Source organism: Phyllostomus hastatus, unplaced genomic scaffold (assembly GCF_019186645.2).
Source record: "Phyllostomus hastatus isolate PE091 unplaced genomic scaffold, TTU_PhHast_1.1 phas_contig_37, whole genome shotgun sequence".
NCBI lineage: Eukaryota > Metazoa > Chordata > Mammalia > Chiroptera > Phyllostomidae > Phyllostomus > Phyllostomus hastatus.
Genome location: NW_025333867.1, coordinates 3,869,194 through 3,886,962, shown reverse-complemented (window position 1 = coordinate 3,886,962; position 17,769 = coordinate 3,869,194).

Sequence of the window (17,769 nt, the reverse complement as noted above, 5' to 3'; positions counted from 1 at the left end):
GAGTTCTAGGAGGTGACTTCTGTGGTCCTTCCCATAAGAAGTTTGTTTTAGGCCATCTTCACTTTCTGAAGGCCACCTAGACCAGTCTTTGAATAAAGTATATATTCACTCACATTATAGATTCTAACAGCATTAATAAAATGAGTGCCATTGATTTTTTTTTTTTTTGCTAAAAAGACTGAGGGAAGTACATGGAAAACTATGCATATATGAAAAAGAATGCAGTAGGAGCAAAAGAATAGTGACACTCAAGATGTCCCATGAGTATTGCTAAGTTAAAAACTTGAGTTATAAAACAATATGTATAGTATACCATTTTTATAAGAAAATAATATGTGCACATGCATATAAATACCCAAGTCTTTTCCTCACTGGATATTTCCCATCTCATCATGCACCACAATCCACCTGGAGGATTATGACAAAAACACAGAAGTCAGTCATTCTCGGTTCCTTCCCTCCTTCACACCTGCCTCTTTCTCTTCATAGAAGATGGGGGAAGGTCACATAAAACTTGCTAAATTTTATGATTGGAGAAAAAATAATGATCAAAAAGAGGATTAGAGAATAAATGGAAATAGACGTGTCACGATCTGAAGAGAGAGGGCTCTATGGCTGGGGTAGCCAGAGAAGAGGCACAAGGGGGCTGAGTTAGGCTTGAGGAGTGTAGGCCAGGCTAGCTGAGGGCAGGCTAAAGGATCAGACATGTGAGGAAAGTGGAGGCAATGAGTGTAATTTGTGAAGTGAGGGAGGCCACTACTGAGGCAGGTGCCTGCATTCATTTGTTAGGGTTGCCATAACAAAGTACCTCAGACTGGGTGGCTCAGACAGCAGACATGTATTTTCTCACAGTTCTGGAGGCTGGAAATCCAAGATCAGAGTATCAGCAGGGTTGGAGTTTTCTAAGGCCTCTTTCCTTGGCTTGTAGATGGCTGTTTTCTCCTTGTGATCTCATATGGTGTTCCCTCTGTGTGTGTCTGTGTCCTAATCTCATCTCCTTATAAGAACACCAGACATATTGAATTAGAGCTTGCCCTACTGACCTCATTTTAACAATCACCTCTTTTAAAACCCTATCTCCAAATACAGTCACATTCTGAGGTACTGAGGGTTAGGATTTTAAAATGTGAGAATTCTGAGGGGACATAATTCAGCCCATCAAAGTGCCTATGCAAGGCACTCTATGCAAGGTAATTGCTTTATTTGTAGGTACAGTGGGAAGTTTGTGAGAACCTAATGCAGAAAATAGCATAGCACTAGCACCTTGAGCACTAGAGGGAGAAGTCCAGATCCAAGCTTTAAGATAATCCTTGAGCAAAGGAACACCATGATGTTGATGTTGTTGTAAGCACATTGGATGACACTGGTTTGCCCTAGGGTTTGGAGCAGAGGGGCGCCTGGGGCAGGAAGTTCAGATGAAGGGCTATTTCTATCATTCTAAGTGTGGGGTGACAAAGGCTTGACTAGGGTGATGGCCACAGAATAAAAGCTAGAGACAGATGGGTGTGCCTGGGAGGTGTTCAAGCATCTGCACCCAGCTGATGTATCTGTGAGGGCCACCCTCCACCTTCACCTTGAGAACAATGAGCCCTCTAGAAACTGGAAAAATAGTCATTAGCAAAGCTATGCAAGATGAGCTCATATGTGCTGGGGTACCAATGATTCCAGACAATTCCTTCTGACACAAAGCCGGCTCAGTTTGGCCCCACCGTGGCTCTGCATCTGGGTCCTCTCTCCTCTCCAGTATCAGTGGGTTACACTAAAACAGACTCTTGTTGGTTCAGAGAGGCATTAAATTCACTCTTCGAAGTCATGGATTCTGTTGTCATCTACCCTCATTACACCACTTGTCCCTACTAGGATGTCTTCTCTCATTTCCTACCTCTGGAAAACCTAACTGGCTTTTCAAGGTCCTGGTGACGTGCTGCCTTTGTCCACACTCAGTGGTTCTACAGCCCCTGTGGCACTCTCCATCAGCTGAATCCTAATTACACATGTTTATATTATAAGATGCACCATGGTATTAAATAGTGCATCATGCTTGACATCTTTGCAATATTCATATGCCATGCAAACTCCCCCACGAGACTTCAAACTCCTTGAGGTTATAAATTTGGAACTCCTTAGGTATTTGTTACACTGCCAAACCCAGTGCATAGTAGGCGCTCAACAAATTAGTGCTGAGACAATAGCCAAGACCTCAAAGGCCCATATAGAATTTTCCCTTAACCCAGGAAATGGGGTTAGTGGGCAAAAAGGACAGAGGTAGAATATGAACATGTTCATTTTAATTCATAGAAATAGCCCCTAAATCCCAATCCGTTACTTCTTTAATGCATTCAAAAAAGCACTAGCCCCAAATCAGAAGGGGCTCTTAGACCTCCAAAAGGACCTTAATAGGTGGGAACTGGAAATTGACTTAACCTCATATGCATAAAGTTGATAAAAGGGTTGAGTGAACAGCCCCTTGGCAGTCTGCATCCAAAGAGATGATTAACTTGTCCTGGGAGGCAGGTGGGGCTAACAGCTGTGATAAGGATAATGCAGAGGGCCTGAGGGGAGCTGGCGCCAGGGTGGCCTTCTTGGAGGAAGGCAGTTGTTTGAATACTCTTTATGGGAAGAGGACAAAGGAGGGTTAGCAATTTTGGGTGGTATGGGATGGAGAATATAAAAGCTGATCCTCAGATTCATATGGAATTACAGGGTACCATAAATAGCCAAAAAAATCTTGAGAAAAAAAAAACTTGGAGGTCTCACACTTCACAATTTGAAAACTTACTACAAAGCTATAGTAATCAAATCAGTGTGGTACTGGCATAAGGATGAACATACAGACCAGTGGAATAGAATTGAGAGTCTAGAGAGAAACTCATGTATCTATGGTCACATGATTTTCAACAAGGGTGCCAAGTCCAGTCAATGGGGGAAGGAACAGTCTTTTCAACAAATAATGTGGGGAAAACTGGGTTTTCACATTCAAAAGAATGAAGTTGGACCCCTATCATATACCATATACAAAAATTAACTCAAATGGATCAATGACCTAAAAATAAGTACTAAAAGCATAAAATTCTTTAAAAAAACATTTTATTTACTATTTAGAGAGAGGGGAAGGGAGGGAGAAAAATACCAATGTTTGAAAGAAACATTGATTGGTTGCCTCTTGCACGCCCCCAACTGGAGACCTGGCCTGAAACCCAGGTTTGTGCCCTGACTGGGAATGGAACCAGCAACCCTTTGGTTCACAGGCCAATGCTCAACCTACTCAGCAATGCCAACCAGGGCCAAAGCCATAAAATTCATCTTAAAGAAACACAGGAGTAATTCTTTATGACCTCAGATTTGGCAATACAGTCTTGTGTAAAACATCAGAAGCACAAGCAACAAAAGAAAAAATAGATAAATCAGATTCCACACTTAAAAACTTTTGTGCATCAAAAGACATTATCAAGAAAGTGAAAAGACAACCTTTCAACTGGAAGAAAGTATTTGCAGATCAAATATCTGATAAAGGCTTAACATCAAGAATGTATAAAGAACTCCTAAAACTCAACAAGACAAACAACCTAATTTAAGAAATGGGCAAAGAAATTAAACAGACATTTCTCCAAAGAAGTTGTACAAATGTCCGCCAAGCATATAAAAAGATGTACAGAATTATTAGGCATTAGGGAAACCCATATCAAAACCACAATGTGATAGTACTTCACACCTACTATGACGGCCATCATGTTAAAAAATAAATAAGTGTTGGTGAAGATGTGGTATGAATGTAAAATGATGCAGTCACTGTGGAAGAGAGTTTAGTGTTTCCTCAAAAAGCTAAATGTGGAATTACCAAATGACCTAGCAATTCTGCTCCTAGGTATATACCCAAAAGAACTGAAAACAAGTGTCTAAAGGGATACTTGTATACCAGTCTTTAATGCAGCATTAGTTTACAATAGCCAGAAACAATCCAAGTGTCCATCGAAAGATGAATGGATAAAAACATAGTGTATACATTCAATAGCATATTATTCAGTCATAAAAAGAGATGAAGTTCTGTTTCAACATGGTTAAATCTTAAAAGCATTATATTAAATGAAATAAGCCAGACAAAAAAGGTCAGATATTGTGTGATTCCATTCACCTGAACACCTAGAATAGGCAAATTCTAGACACAGAAAGTGCAGTGGAGGTCACCAGGGGCTGGGGGACAAGTGGAATGGGGAGTTATTGCTTAACACTTACAGAGTTTCTGGTTGGGAGTTTTGGAAATCAATAGTAGGATGTATGTACAACATTGTAAATGTATTTAATGTCACTGAATTAAACACTTAAAATAGTTAAAATGGCAAATTTTCTGATATATATATATATATATATATATGTATCTTGCCATAATAAAAATATTTTTTAATAAAATGAGAAGTGACAGCTGTGAGGAGAAGTGAAGTGTAATGTGCATATGGCACTCTGTGAAATGGGTAGTTATTGGGAAAATGGGTGGTGATGGCCCAGCTTCTTCTTCCAAAAATGTTTTATGTTAAACACCAAAATATGCCTAAACACAAAAACTTTATATGCAGGGAAGAGCTTCTCCAGCAAATAGAGGAGAAGCAAGATTGAGCCTTAGAGTTAGGAGACTGACCCATAGTCTGGGCCAACCCAAGGTGCTGAGATAATGATCTCAAAAGTCACTTTCTATGTCCAAGTTTTGTAATTCTGGTGGCATGTACTTCCCCTTCATAATAAAGCTAACATCTCATATCAAACATGGGAATATATTTAAAAGAACCATCTCAGCTGACAGGTGCCTGAAACCTTGCTTAGCTAGGAGATGTTTAAACTTCCAGCCTCTCCTCTGAAGAAAACAAAAGGCACTATTGCTTGCATAGCAGTTTTAATTTACCTTCTTTTTTTAAACACTCAGAAAGAGGGGAAAGAAAGGAGAGAGGGCAAGATACATCGAACAGTTGCCTCTCACATGCCCCCAACTGGGGATCTTGTCCACAACCCAGGAATATGCACAGACCAGGAATTGAACCAGTGACCTTTTGTCCACCAAGCCACATCAGCCAGGGCTTAATTCACTTTTTAAGACAAAACATACCCATATACTACTCTATATTATCACAAATTCTTTAAACTTAAGAGAAAGCACTGGGATTTGACTTTAAATCATCATCTTGGTGTGATCAAGGATTCACCTGCTGATGCAGCACTGCCTGACACACTCCTAGGATGCTGGCTGCGGAGTGCGGCAGTGTTCCACCGTCTCTAACGTGGCTCGAGCATTGAGATCCAAGTACTCCATGGTGCTTGGCATATAGTAGATACTCAAAATGTGCTTGTAAATATAGAGAATCTCAGTTCTCCATGAGAGGGAGAACGAAGATGATTGTGGGGACAGCATGAATGACATTCATGAATACCAATGAAGTTCACGTTTAATTTTCAGGCAAGGAAAGAGTTAAAAGGAAAGAGAGTATATATGGTTCTTATTTACTTCAAGCCTCTTTGAAATCCCAGTAATTTCATTTGGATAATTGTAAACCCTCAATTGGACCAGAAATTGATTTTCAGGGATATCCACTATTGAATTAAAGAGTGATCTGCCTGCAAATCAGACATGTTCTCCAATATCTAAACCTCCTGAATGAAACAGCCTCTGGCAAAGCACAAATGAAAAAGTGAGATGAATATGTTATACTGGTTAAAAGTTAAAAAGAGAACCTTTAAAAACAATGTGCATTTCTGTAGAGATGACATTTGGGCAGATTTGATATGATGGCTAGTTTGCTTGGTTTTCTCCTATTTTGGTTGCCTTGTCTGTTTAAACTGTACTGTGCAGGTACACCATACAGCTGGCCCTAAATACTAAAGGCTACGGGATGGCTCTTGCAGGGTGGTAGGTTCAATTAGTATCACATCTTTAATTACAAAGACTATTATATACTTCACATGTATAATTATTTACTTTATGGCATGATGCCATCCTATAGATAAACAAAGACTTTGAGAAAATTTACTAGCTTTTCTGGGAGTGTCCCCAAAAGGGTGTAATTTTCATCCTAACCAACAACTAAGATGTGAATAACCCTACCTGTAAATTGTTAATCTGTTGGGGTACAATAAGTTTAGAAATTGCCCTCATAAATATTTTTCTTTTAACATAAAATTGCAGAAACATTTATCACACCCACAGGTACAAGGATGATCATACTGTTGAAAATACAAATATAAATAGTATAGAGATTTTATTTTCAAGGAACTCCCAGTATAACTTGGAGACTGACATGCAAGTAAATCATTAAAATAAAATCTGATAAAGGCACAAAAAGGAGTGAGTAGAGGTTGGAGTGTTGTAATAGTCTTCATGGCAAAAATCAAAAGTGAGTATTAAAGAATGAATAGACATTTTCATGACACACAAAAGTCAGGAGAGCATTCCAGGAGGAGTGAACAGAATGTCCAGAGGCACAAAAAAAAGGGGAGTGGGTTCGTGACAGCTCCTTGTGGATTTGTACTGCTGTGAGCTGGGGAGTGAAGTAGGGGGATGAGACTGAAAATGTAAGATGTGAGGTAGAGTAAGGCCTGAGATTTCCATTTTTATCCTCCTCGATAAGTAATAGTAAAGGAAGCCACTGCACAGGTAATTCATCTTAAAATATACAACATAAACCAGGTTATTAGATTGTAAAATATGATTGAGGTAGAAGGAGCGGTCCTAGGAAAAATTGAACCAAGAATCTTACAGCTCAAAAATATTATTCAGAATAGCACCAAAAAAAAGAGTCTCTCTTGCCACTTTCTGTCCTCAATTTTTAAAAAGTGTCAGTTTATCACAAGCAAGCCTGGCAAAACAAAGAACTCAGAAGCGGGTGCTATGAGGGCCATTCCCCATGGGCTGAGTGACAGAGGAGCCCTGCTGCTGGCATGCAGGTATCCTGGGTCCAGGCTGAGAAGGTGTGCAGGCAGAGCAAGGTCCTACCTGCTGCACAACACACAGCAGCCTGGAGAACTGATCGCTTTTTAGGCAGTAGAGCCAAGCCCCCTGCAGAGGGCTGGACTGGGGTGTGTTACCCATTCTCTAAGGATGGATGCTTCTTGCAATTCTTACTCCACACATGTATCCCCTGCCCTTGGGTCTGATTTCTTTTCTAATGACTCTGGCATCATAATGTCTCTGCCACCCAAGCCCTCAGTGATGATTCCACACACAGCTGTCTAGTGTTTGTCATAGGCCACAAGGGCTGCTCTGCCTCTCACTCTGTTTCCTCCCCTGAGCCCCTAAAAAGATGAGAAATTTCCTCTGATCAAGACATGGCAAAATTCATTTGAGCATTCAATGAATTGTATTATTTTTGTAAAGCAAATATAATTTTAGTAAGTTATCTAATTGAGGAAGGGTATAAGGAAAGAAGATAAACACACTATGTGCTTGACTCTATGATGGGTGCTGTAACTATGTAATCTCATTTAATCCCCTCAACACTCCTGTGAGGTAAGCTTATTCAACCCATTTTAGGGATGTGAATATAATCATTAAGTCCATGTTCTTGGGAACTCTAGCAGCCACCATCACCCAGCCCAGTTTTGAGCACAATGGCCTAGGCAAGAATCTAACACAGTAGATGGCTGATAAATGGTAGATGGGCCCCACTGGATTCTTGTCCCTAATCAAGTTGATGAAGCTTTTCAACTTGTTTAACTAGTTTTTCAACTAGTTTACCCAGTTTTCCTGCCCTCTTACCCCAGCCAGTTATCACGCCTGATTTCAGTGCTGAAAACATATATTGGTAGAGAACAGAAGGTTCTGCATACTATATTAGGTTCTCTAAAGGAAAAGTCAGTCTTATATGCTTTTATATCTATCCCACTTTTTCCCAAAGGGATTTAAGTGATTTGCTGCAAAGTTACATAAAATAACATGACTAAATATAAATCAGAATAAAATAATAGGATAATGGATAAAATAAACATAAATAGTTGAAATAAAAGTTAATAACAAAAGAGGGGAATAACATAAAAATGCAGGCTATAAGAAATTATATAGCTGCTAATTGCCTCCCTTTTTACTTTTTGCTTACTAGCAGCCAAACTAAGGAGGAAACCATGGTCAGCTACATAGCACTAATTGTTAGAGAGGAAAAGAAACTTTCTTCAGGAAAGCTTAGCTTTTCTAAACAGTTCTAAAATGTATTCCTCATACACAGTTCCACATTAGCTTCTACCCTCCCCACCTCATGAGCAAGTAGACACTATACTCATCACTCATTCCTATAGCAAGGGCAGTAAGTAAAGTAAGACCCTTTGGTAAATGTTAATAGAGAGGTTCTCAAGCTGGGAAACACATTTTGTATCTGTTATCTATTGCTGTGTAACAACTCACCCCAAAGTTTACTACCACCATTTTTGTGCTCATGATTCTGAGGGTCAGCAAATTGTACTGAGCTCAGCTGGGCAGTTCCACTAATGCTTAGGCCTCACACTCCAGAGGTGCTGATTTAACTGGTCTGGATGGGGCCCAATTATCCACAGCAGTTTAAAAGCTCCCCAGGTGATTCTTATGTATTGCCAACCTGAAGTACCACTGGCACAGTGCATAAACCTACATCACACCTGAGTGAAGGCAATACTTCCCAGGTGAGGTAAAATTAAAAAGGACTTCAGGAAATACAGATGCCAGTTACCCAAAACAGTATTGAAAAAGAACAAACTTGGAGAACTCATAGTTGCTGATTTTAAAATTTATTACAAAACTGCGATCAAGACAGTGTGGCATGCACAAGGGGGACACAAGTTCAATCAGAATTGAAAGTCCAGAAATATGCACTTATATTTACAGTCAGTCAATTTTCAACAAGGGTGCCAAGATCATTCAATGGGAAAAAATAGTCCTTTCAACAAATAATGCCAGGACAACTGGACATCCACGTGTAAAAGAATGTTTTGGGACCCATTCCTTTCACTGTAAACAAGAAGTAATTCAAAATGTATCATAGATCTAAATGTAGAAGCTAGAACTATATATGTCTTAGAAGAAAAGTGTAGGCTAATACACCACGACCAATGGTGCATTACTGGAAATTTATCCCAGGAATGCAAGGTTGTTTTCACCCAAAATTAGTTGAACACCCGAAATTCAACTAATATAATTCATTGTTAATTTAAAAAAAAAAGAACAAGCCCCATGGTCATCTCAATAGCTGCAAAAAAATTATTTGTCAACATCCAAATTACATTCATAATATAATCTCTCAATAAGCTAAGAATAAAAGAAAGCTTCCTCAAAGAATGTTATTCTTGGACTTCCGGCAAGATGGAGGAATAGGTGGACGCACCGCACCTCCTCGCACAACCAAGATTAGAACAACAATAATTTACAGATAGAATAACACCCAGAACTGATAGAGGATTTATTTGACTGGAAGTCGGACAGCCAAGAAGTTGAAGTAGACCCATATATCCAGACTGGTAGGAGAAGATGAGCCAGGCGGGCGCGGGGCTGGTGCGGGTCGGCAGCGCGCAGAGGTCGGGGAAAATTTGGCACGAAATCGGCGCGACAGCCATCCGGGGTGCAAGAATGCAGCGGTGATCCCTGAGTACGCAAGCTGCGGCTGGCGGACCCAGTGAGGCAGCAATTGTAGACCAGGGCAGAGCTCGCAGCCCAGGATCCCAGAGAAGGGTCTGAACCCAGGAGAATGGAACTACCGCCTTTGCTCCGCCCCCGCCCCCGCCCCCGCCCCCGCATATAACGTCACAATCTAGTGACTGGGGTGCCCAGCCCCCCACTGTAACAAGAGCGACCAGACGGGAAAAAAAAGGAGAGACAGGGAAAGACATGTTTCCAACAGAACAGATCAGTCCCCCAGGACTCATCCTTTTGAGTGACCAAAAAATAGCCAATCTATCAGATGCACAGTTCAAAACACTGGTGATCAGAAAGCTCACGGAATTGGTTGATTTTGGGCGCAATTTAGATGAAAGGATGCAGGTTACCATAAAAGAGATGCAGGAAGATACACGGAGGAGAGCCAACAGTGAAAGGAAGGAACCTGAGTCTCAAAACAATACAGTGGACCAGAAGGAAGATAGAATCAACCAAGCAGGAAAGCATGATGAAATAAGAATTCAAAAAATTGAGGAAAAGCTTAAGAGCATCCAGGACACCTTTAAACGTTCCAACATCCAAATTATGGGGGTACCAGAACAGGAAGGAGAAAAGCAACAGACGGAGCACGTATTTGAACAAATAATAGAGGAGAACTTCCCCAATCTGGCAAAGGGAACAGTCTTCCAAGAAATCCAAGAAGCTCAGAGAGCCCCAAAGAAGTTGGACCCAAGAAGAAACACACCAAGGCACATCATAATTACATTAGCCAAGGTAAAAACGAAGGAGAGAATCCTAGAAGCAGCAAGAGATAAGGGGACAGTAACCTACAAAGGAGTTCCCATCAGACTGTCAGCTGATTTCTCCAAAGAGACCTTACAGGCAAGAAGGGGCTGAAAAGAAATATTCCAAGTCATGAAAGATGAGGACCTACATCCCAGATTGCTCTATCCAGCAAAGTTCTCATTTAGAATGGAAGGGAAGATAAAGTGCTTTTCAGATAAGGTCAAGTTAAAGGAGTTCATCATCACCAAGCCCTTATTTTATGAAATGCTAAAGGGACTTATCTAAGAAAAGAAGATAAAGAAAAGACATGTATAGTAAAAGGACAGCAAACTCACAATTATTAACAACCACACCTAAAGCAAAACCAAAAGAAACTAAGTAAACAACTAGAACAGGAACAGAACCACAGAAATGGAGGGCACATGGAGGGTTAGCAGCAGGGGAGTGGGAGGAAGAGAGAGGGGGAAAAGGTATAGAGAATAAGTAGCATAGAATGTAGGTTGAAAATAGATAGGGGGAGGGCAAGAATAGTACGAGAAATGTAGAAGCTAAAGAACTCATAAGTATGACACATGGACATGAACTAAAGGGGGGAACATGGGTGGGAGAGGGGGTACAGGGTGGAGGGGAGAGAAGGGGGGAAATGGGACAACTGTAATAGCATAATCAATAAAATATATTTAAAAAAATGTTGCTGAATAAAAAATCGAGGGGTAAAAAAAAGAATGTTATTCTTATTAGTGAAACACTGATCATACAGTGGAATAATTATTCAGCCTTAAAAAAGGAAGAAAATTCTAGTGTGCTACAATATAGATGAATCTTGAAGACATTATGCTAAGTGAAATAAGCCAGTCACAGAGGAGACATACTGTATGATTCCATTTATGTGAAGTACCTAGAACAGTCTAATTCATAGTGGCAGAAAGTAGAATGGTGGTTGTTAGGGGCTGGGGGAAGAGGAATGGGGAATTAGTGTTTAATGGTAAAGAGTTCCAGTTTGGGAAGATGAAAAGAATTTTTGAGATGGTTGTACAACAGTGTGAATGCACTTAATGCTACTTTACTGTACAGTTAAAAATGGTTAAAGTGATAAATTTTGTGTTATATTTTATATTTTATAATTAAAAAATAAAAGTAAGTAAATAAAATAGTGAAAGATGAGTACCTCACCTGTAAGGCTGGCAACAAGTCAAAGATATCAGCTCTCACCACTGTCCTGGAGTCTCCAGCCAGTGAAATGATGAAGGAAAAATAAATAAAAGGTATATAGATTAGAAAGAAAGAAATAAAACTGCCTTTATTCAGAGACATGATTTATATGTAGAAAATTCAAAGCAGTCTCCCAAAACTTACTAGAATTAATAAACCAGATCAGCAAGGTCATACAAGGCTATAGCATACAAAACCAATATACAAAATTAATTGTAGTTTAATATATTAACAATGAACAATCCAAAAATGAAATTAAAAAGCAATTCCATATTTGAACAATGATTAAAATAAAATTTAAAAAAATATTTGAACAATGATTAAAATTAAAAAAAAGCAATTCCATTCACAATAGCATCAAAAAGAACAAAATACTTGGGAATAAATTTAACATAAGAAGTATAACAACTATCAACTAAAAACCCAAAACATTAGTAAGATATTTACCTGAAAAGTTGAATAAATGGGGAGACATACCATGTACATCAATTAGAGGGCTCAATATTGTCACGAGAGCAATTCTCCCCAAACTGATCTAAAGATTCCACATAAAGCCTATAAAAATCAGGGAGTTTTTAAATAGAATTTGACAACAGGACCCTGAAAGTTATGTGGAAATGCAAAGAACAGAGAAGAGCAAAACAATTTTGAAAAAGAAAGTTGGAGAACTGATACTGCCTGATTTCAAAACTTATTATACAGCTATAGTAATCAAGACAACCTTGTTTTGATATAGCCGTAGGCATGTGGATCAATGGAAGAGAATAAAACATCCAGAAATAAGCTCTGACATTTACAATCAATTGATTTTCAATAAAGATGCAAAGGGGAAAAATAGAGCCTTTATCTCACACTACACACAATAGTCATTCATAGACCTAAATGTAGGAGCTACATAACCATCCTCCCTAATGGGAAATATGTACCAAAAAACAAATCCCTGATAAACAGCTCTTTGCTTTATTTCACTTAGGTGAATGAAGCTAAAGGTGGGCCAAATATCTTAAATATTTCATCAATATTTCTTACCAATTTTTTTCTCTCTGTTACCAGATTTGACAAGCTGGGTCCCTTGGAAGAAAACCACATTACAACACCTGGTGGACCTCTGCACTGGAAGGAAAGGGAGTGGAATTTTTAGGTTGACCCCCGGGATACTAAAAAATCCTGAATGGGTTCTGAACTCAGATTTTTGTTTTATAGAAAAGTAATTTGTTTTCCATCTAGAGAATTTGATTGTAAGTTATGCCAATAATTTCTCAAATTTCACCCAAATTTATTTTGAAGACATGACAAAGAAAGGAAGACCTACCCAGGCCTGTTCCCTACTGGGTTGCTTTGGCCCTAAAGGGCTGAGCAATTCTACAGAATCCTAGGTCAGCAGCTGTGTTCTGGGGATTTCACATACTGAAGTGCTCGAGTGTGCCTATTGGACAGCCCGGAACGCTGCAGATCAGGACTGAGCCTGCTTAGGTGAAAGGCCTCCAAGGCAAGCAATCCCTCAATTAATTTCTCAAGGTTTTAATAGACCCGAGAAAGAAATGGACACACCTCTCTCTCAAGGGAGAAGCCGTGGGTTTGTCTATGTCTTCTGGATTCTCTCCAGCTTGTAGGTAGGTTTTCTTTCTTGCAATTCAGGAATGGGTGTGGAAAGCAGAAAGCTTCTCTTCTACACCAGTGGCAGCATGTCCACTCACCTGCCAACACAAGAAGCAACTTGCAGGACCAGCACTTCACTTCTTTTTTTTTATATAGCAATTTGGTTCAAAGAAAAGATGGCCCCCTTCCCATGAAGCTAATAAAAGGGAACTATATTTAAAACAAGGATATATACTCAAAACCCAATTTCTATCTCTCCCTATCTACTGACAAATACTCATTAAAACTGAATTTAAGAATAGCCATGTGTGTCTTTTAAAAGATTAACTTCCCTCCTACCAAATGAATTAACCTTAAAAGCTCTATTTCAGTTAGTAGTGACCTTTATTTGAGAATGTGTCACACTCTCATCAGAGACATCAACTTTTTTTCCATGAATAAAACTGTCACAATTAAGAATTATAACTCTTAATATTTATTTACCTTCGTGTTCCACTTTCTACCTAAGAATTATAAGACAAAATTACATACCACGTAACAGGAAAAATGTAGAGAATAACTGTGTGAGTCTGGGCAAGTCATTCTCCTTTCCTGTAGGAAACATGAGCAGGGGTTAGCACACAGTCACATGGTCAGATCTACTCTTCCTCGATTTTATGATAAACAGATTAAAGAAAATGCCTAGGACTATCAGGATTTTGTGACAAAGTTAAGCATAGCATGTGATCCTAAGTCACCAGTGTTATTTGTATCTCTTACCAATACTTTATTTACTACCATTTTTTAATGAAGCAAGGTTATCATCATCCTGACTCTTTTTTATATTTCTTCTTATGTTTTAAAAATAGCACCCTTGCCCTGGCTGGTGTAGCTCAGTAGGTTGAATGCCTGCCTGCGAACTGAAAGGTCACCAGTTTGATTCCCAGGCAGGGTGTCTTGGTTGTGGGCCAGGTCCCCTTTTGGGAGCATGGAAGAGGCAGCCAATTGATGTTTCCATCACACATGGATGTTTCTCTCCCTCTCTGTCCGTCTCCTTTCTCCTCTCTCTAAAAATAAATAAAATCTTTTAAGAAAAAAATAAAAATAACACCTTTTTCTGGATTATAAAATTAATACTATTCATTACAAAATTTTAAAATATGGCCCTGGCTGGTGTGGCTCAGTGGGTTGAGCACCAGTCTGCAAGTCAAAAGGTCTCTGGTTCAATTCCCAGTTGGGGCATATGCCTGGGTTGCGGCCCAGGTCCCCAATTGTGGGGGTGTGAAAGGCAACCAATCAATGTTTCTCTCACAGAAACATCAAACACATTGATGTTTCTCTCCCTATTTTTCCCCTTCCTTCTTTCTCCCTTTCTTCCCTTTTTCTCCAAAATGAAATAAATACATAAAATATGAAAAGTTATGAAGAAGAAAATTAAATCACCCATTATCCTCTACCAAGAGATAAGTTAACATTTTTGTTGTGTTTCCCTTTATTATTTTTATGTATAATCACCTTTTCCCCCAAAAGCCACATAGCAAATAACTCATAAGCAATTTTTCCATTCTTACTCTATACCCATGTGAGATAAGACCACTTACATTTGGTCATGAGTTTGTCCTCTGGTCCCTGCCTTGTGGTCTGTTTCTCCATCCACCCTAACTCCAAGTCCTTCAGCCAGGGCCCCACTTACACAAGGCCTCAGGTTTAGGTTTTGACAACATGCCTTCAGAGTGCTGTTTGACCCCCTTGGACATTGGGAATGTGAATTGTAAAGGCAAAACTCCACATGACTGCCCATCAATATAACAAAAATCAAGTAAGATTTTATTAAAATCTACATTCTTTGTTGTTTTTGATGGTTTGGAAATTAGAGTTCTACTCTGCCTTTTTACTTTTATTTTTTAAAGATTTTATTTATTCATTTCTGGAGAGAGGGGAAGGGAGGGAGAAAGAGAAGGAGAGAAACGTTTATCAGTTGCCTCTCACAGGCCCCCATTCGAGGACTCAACTGAGACCCATGCATGTGCCCTGCCTGGGAATCAAACTGGCAACCTTCCAGTTCGCAGGCTGGCACTCAACTCACTGAGCCATACCAGCCAGGGTGGCCTTTTTAAAATACAGGTATTTCTGACCTGGCTGGTGTGACTCAGTGGGTTGAATGCCAGCCTGCAAACCAAAAGGTTCCTAGTTCGATTCCAATGGGGTAAGTGCCTAGGCTGGGGGCCAGGCCCCCAGCCGCCCCAGTTGGGGGCATGCGGGAGGCCACTGATTGATGTTTCTCTCTCTTTCTCCCTCCCATTCTCCCCCCTTCCCCTCTCTCTGAAAATAAATAAATATAATCTTTAAAAAAATAAAATACAGGTTTTCCAAAGACATGAATGAGATACCAGAGAGCAGGAACCATATTTGTAATGCCAGCACATGGCCCACAGTAAGTGCTGAATAAATATCCAGTGAGAGTTTAAAAAAACATTAATCAAACCCTTGTTTCCTTTCTGGGGGAATGCAATCAAAACTTTAAGGTAATAGCAACAGTAATTGACATGGTGTGTAGCTGCATACTTTATCAGCCAGAATCACCAGTCTTTAATTATTTAAACACCTCTGTTCCCCTAGTGCTCACTGTCCTTGTCCTCCTACAGTCATGGACTTAATCTGCCTCAGTGACTGCTATTTCCACTGACTCTCCTCTGGTTGACTTAGTCTTTGCTCTACCACCAAGGGCACGCTGGCCTTCTCCTTCATTGACTTACAGTCTCTTTTAGCCTCCCACCATTCCAGCTACTGTGGTCTGCTGCCACCTCCTCCTCTCCTCTGAAACCATTCTTGCCAAACTCTGTGATCACTTTTATCACTATTTTACCTAACCTCTTCAAGGCATTTGACACACTTGACCTCTCCCTCCTTGAAACTCACTCTTCGGAGTGCATGATCCCTGCCTCTGAGCTCTCCTCATGCCCCTAGCCACCCCTTCCTGGCCTCTTTTGCAGAGTCCTCCTCTGCCTGGGCCGTAAATGTTAGAATTCCCTGTGGTTTACTCTTCAGCTCTCATCAGTTCTCACCCTGAGACTCACCTCTCTGATTTCATCCACTCCCACGATTTCTGCACCACTTATAGATCCTGCATGACATCTCTGAGGGGATTATCAACTGCCTACTGAAGAACTCCATGTGAATGTCCCTCAAAATCAACATGTACACATGGAACTTACACCTTTCCTCCCAAACCTCCATTCCCTTATTGTTTTATGGAAACCAAGTCAGAAACTTGGGAGATTCCATACTCTCCTATTGCACAACCCCAAATCTAATGGTTCACTGAGTCCTGTTGACTGTATCTTTTCATTATTTATCCAATTGCTCTTCAGACTGTGATCTTTCCAAGATGTCTATCTTATCCTTTCTCTCTGTAACTTCCCATTTCTCTTATAATAATGGGACCCAGCCTTCTTCACAGGCTCTTTAATATTGGGTCCCTGCTTACCTCACTAGCCTCATCAACCTTTTCCCTTCCTAGTTCCTATGGTCCAGTTATACCCAACTTCTTTTTATTCATTCAGAAAGCCCTGATATCTCTCACCTCTGGTAACATCAACTATTCCATGTAACCTCTCTACCCCTTCCATCACCTGGCCATCCCTACTCCTTCTTGGAGTCTTAACTTAGACATCACTTTTAGGGAGGTTTTACAGGAAGTCTTTCTGAAGCTCTAAATCTCTTAGAATATCCTCCTGTTATATAAGCTCCAAAAATGTTCTGTACCATCTTAACACTTACACACTAAATGTGACTGCCTTTGTAATTTCTTGGACTACCAAGCTTTTCTTGTTTATCTTTATATTGCTAGCACACTACATAGCACAATGCTAGCCCATAGCAGACAGGTGCTCAGTAACAATTGTGAGTGGATGTTGAATTAATGAATGATTGAAGGAATGAACAGATGAATGTGCTTATGTCTTTTGTAAATGCCCTTTTCACCACTTGCCAGGATGAAGCAGATTCCTAACATACTTCCCCACACTCCAGTTCAATTTATTTTTCCACATTTCAGTTCAAATTATCATTTTGAAAAGAAACCCTGATCATGTCATGCCCTTGTTCAACTCAATGGCTGCACATTTCTCGCAAGATAAGGTACAGGCTTTCCCATGGTTTTAAGGCCTATTAGGATTTAGCTCCTTACTATTCTCCTCCTTCACCACCCCTCTCCCAACCAAAAACTAAACTCCAGCCCCTCTGACCACTCTTGGCTCTTCCCACAGCTCAGGCTCTCTCTTGGCTCTGGACCTTTGCACATGCTCCTCCTCCCTCCCCTCTCCCCACTTTTCCCCAGTTTAGGAATAATTTCTAGGCAGCCATCTTGGAGTCCTTAGTTCCTTGACAAGTAGAACTGGGTGACTTTCAATGGTCCCCATTGCACCATAAGGCCCTCAGCCAGTCTTCAATCACAGCTTTCATCAGCCTGCAGGCATCCACCAAGTGATGCTGTACGATTCTTGAGTGCTCAAGAGCAGTCTTTCAACCCCAGCACAGTGGCCTGAGTGAGAAAGGTGAGTAGTGAGATGGTTAACAAAGAGCTATTTTCAAAG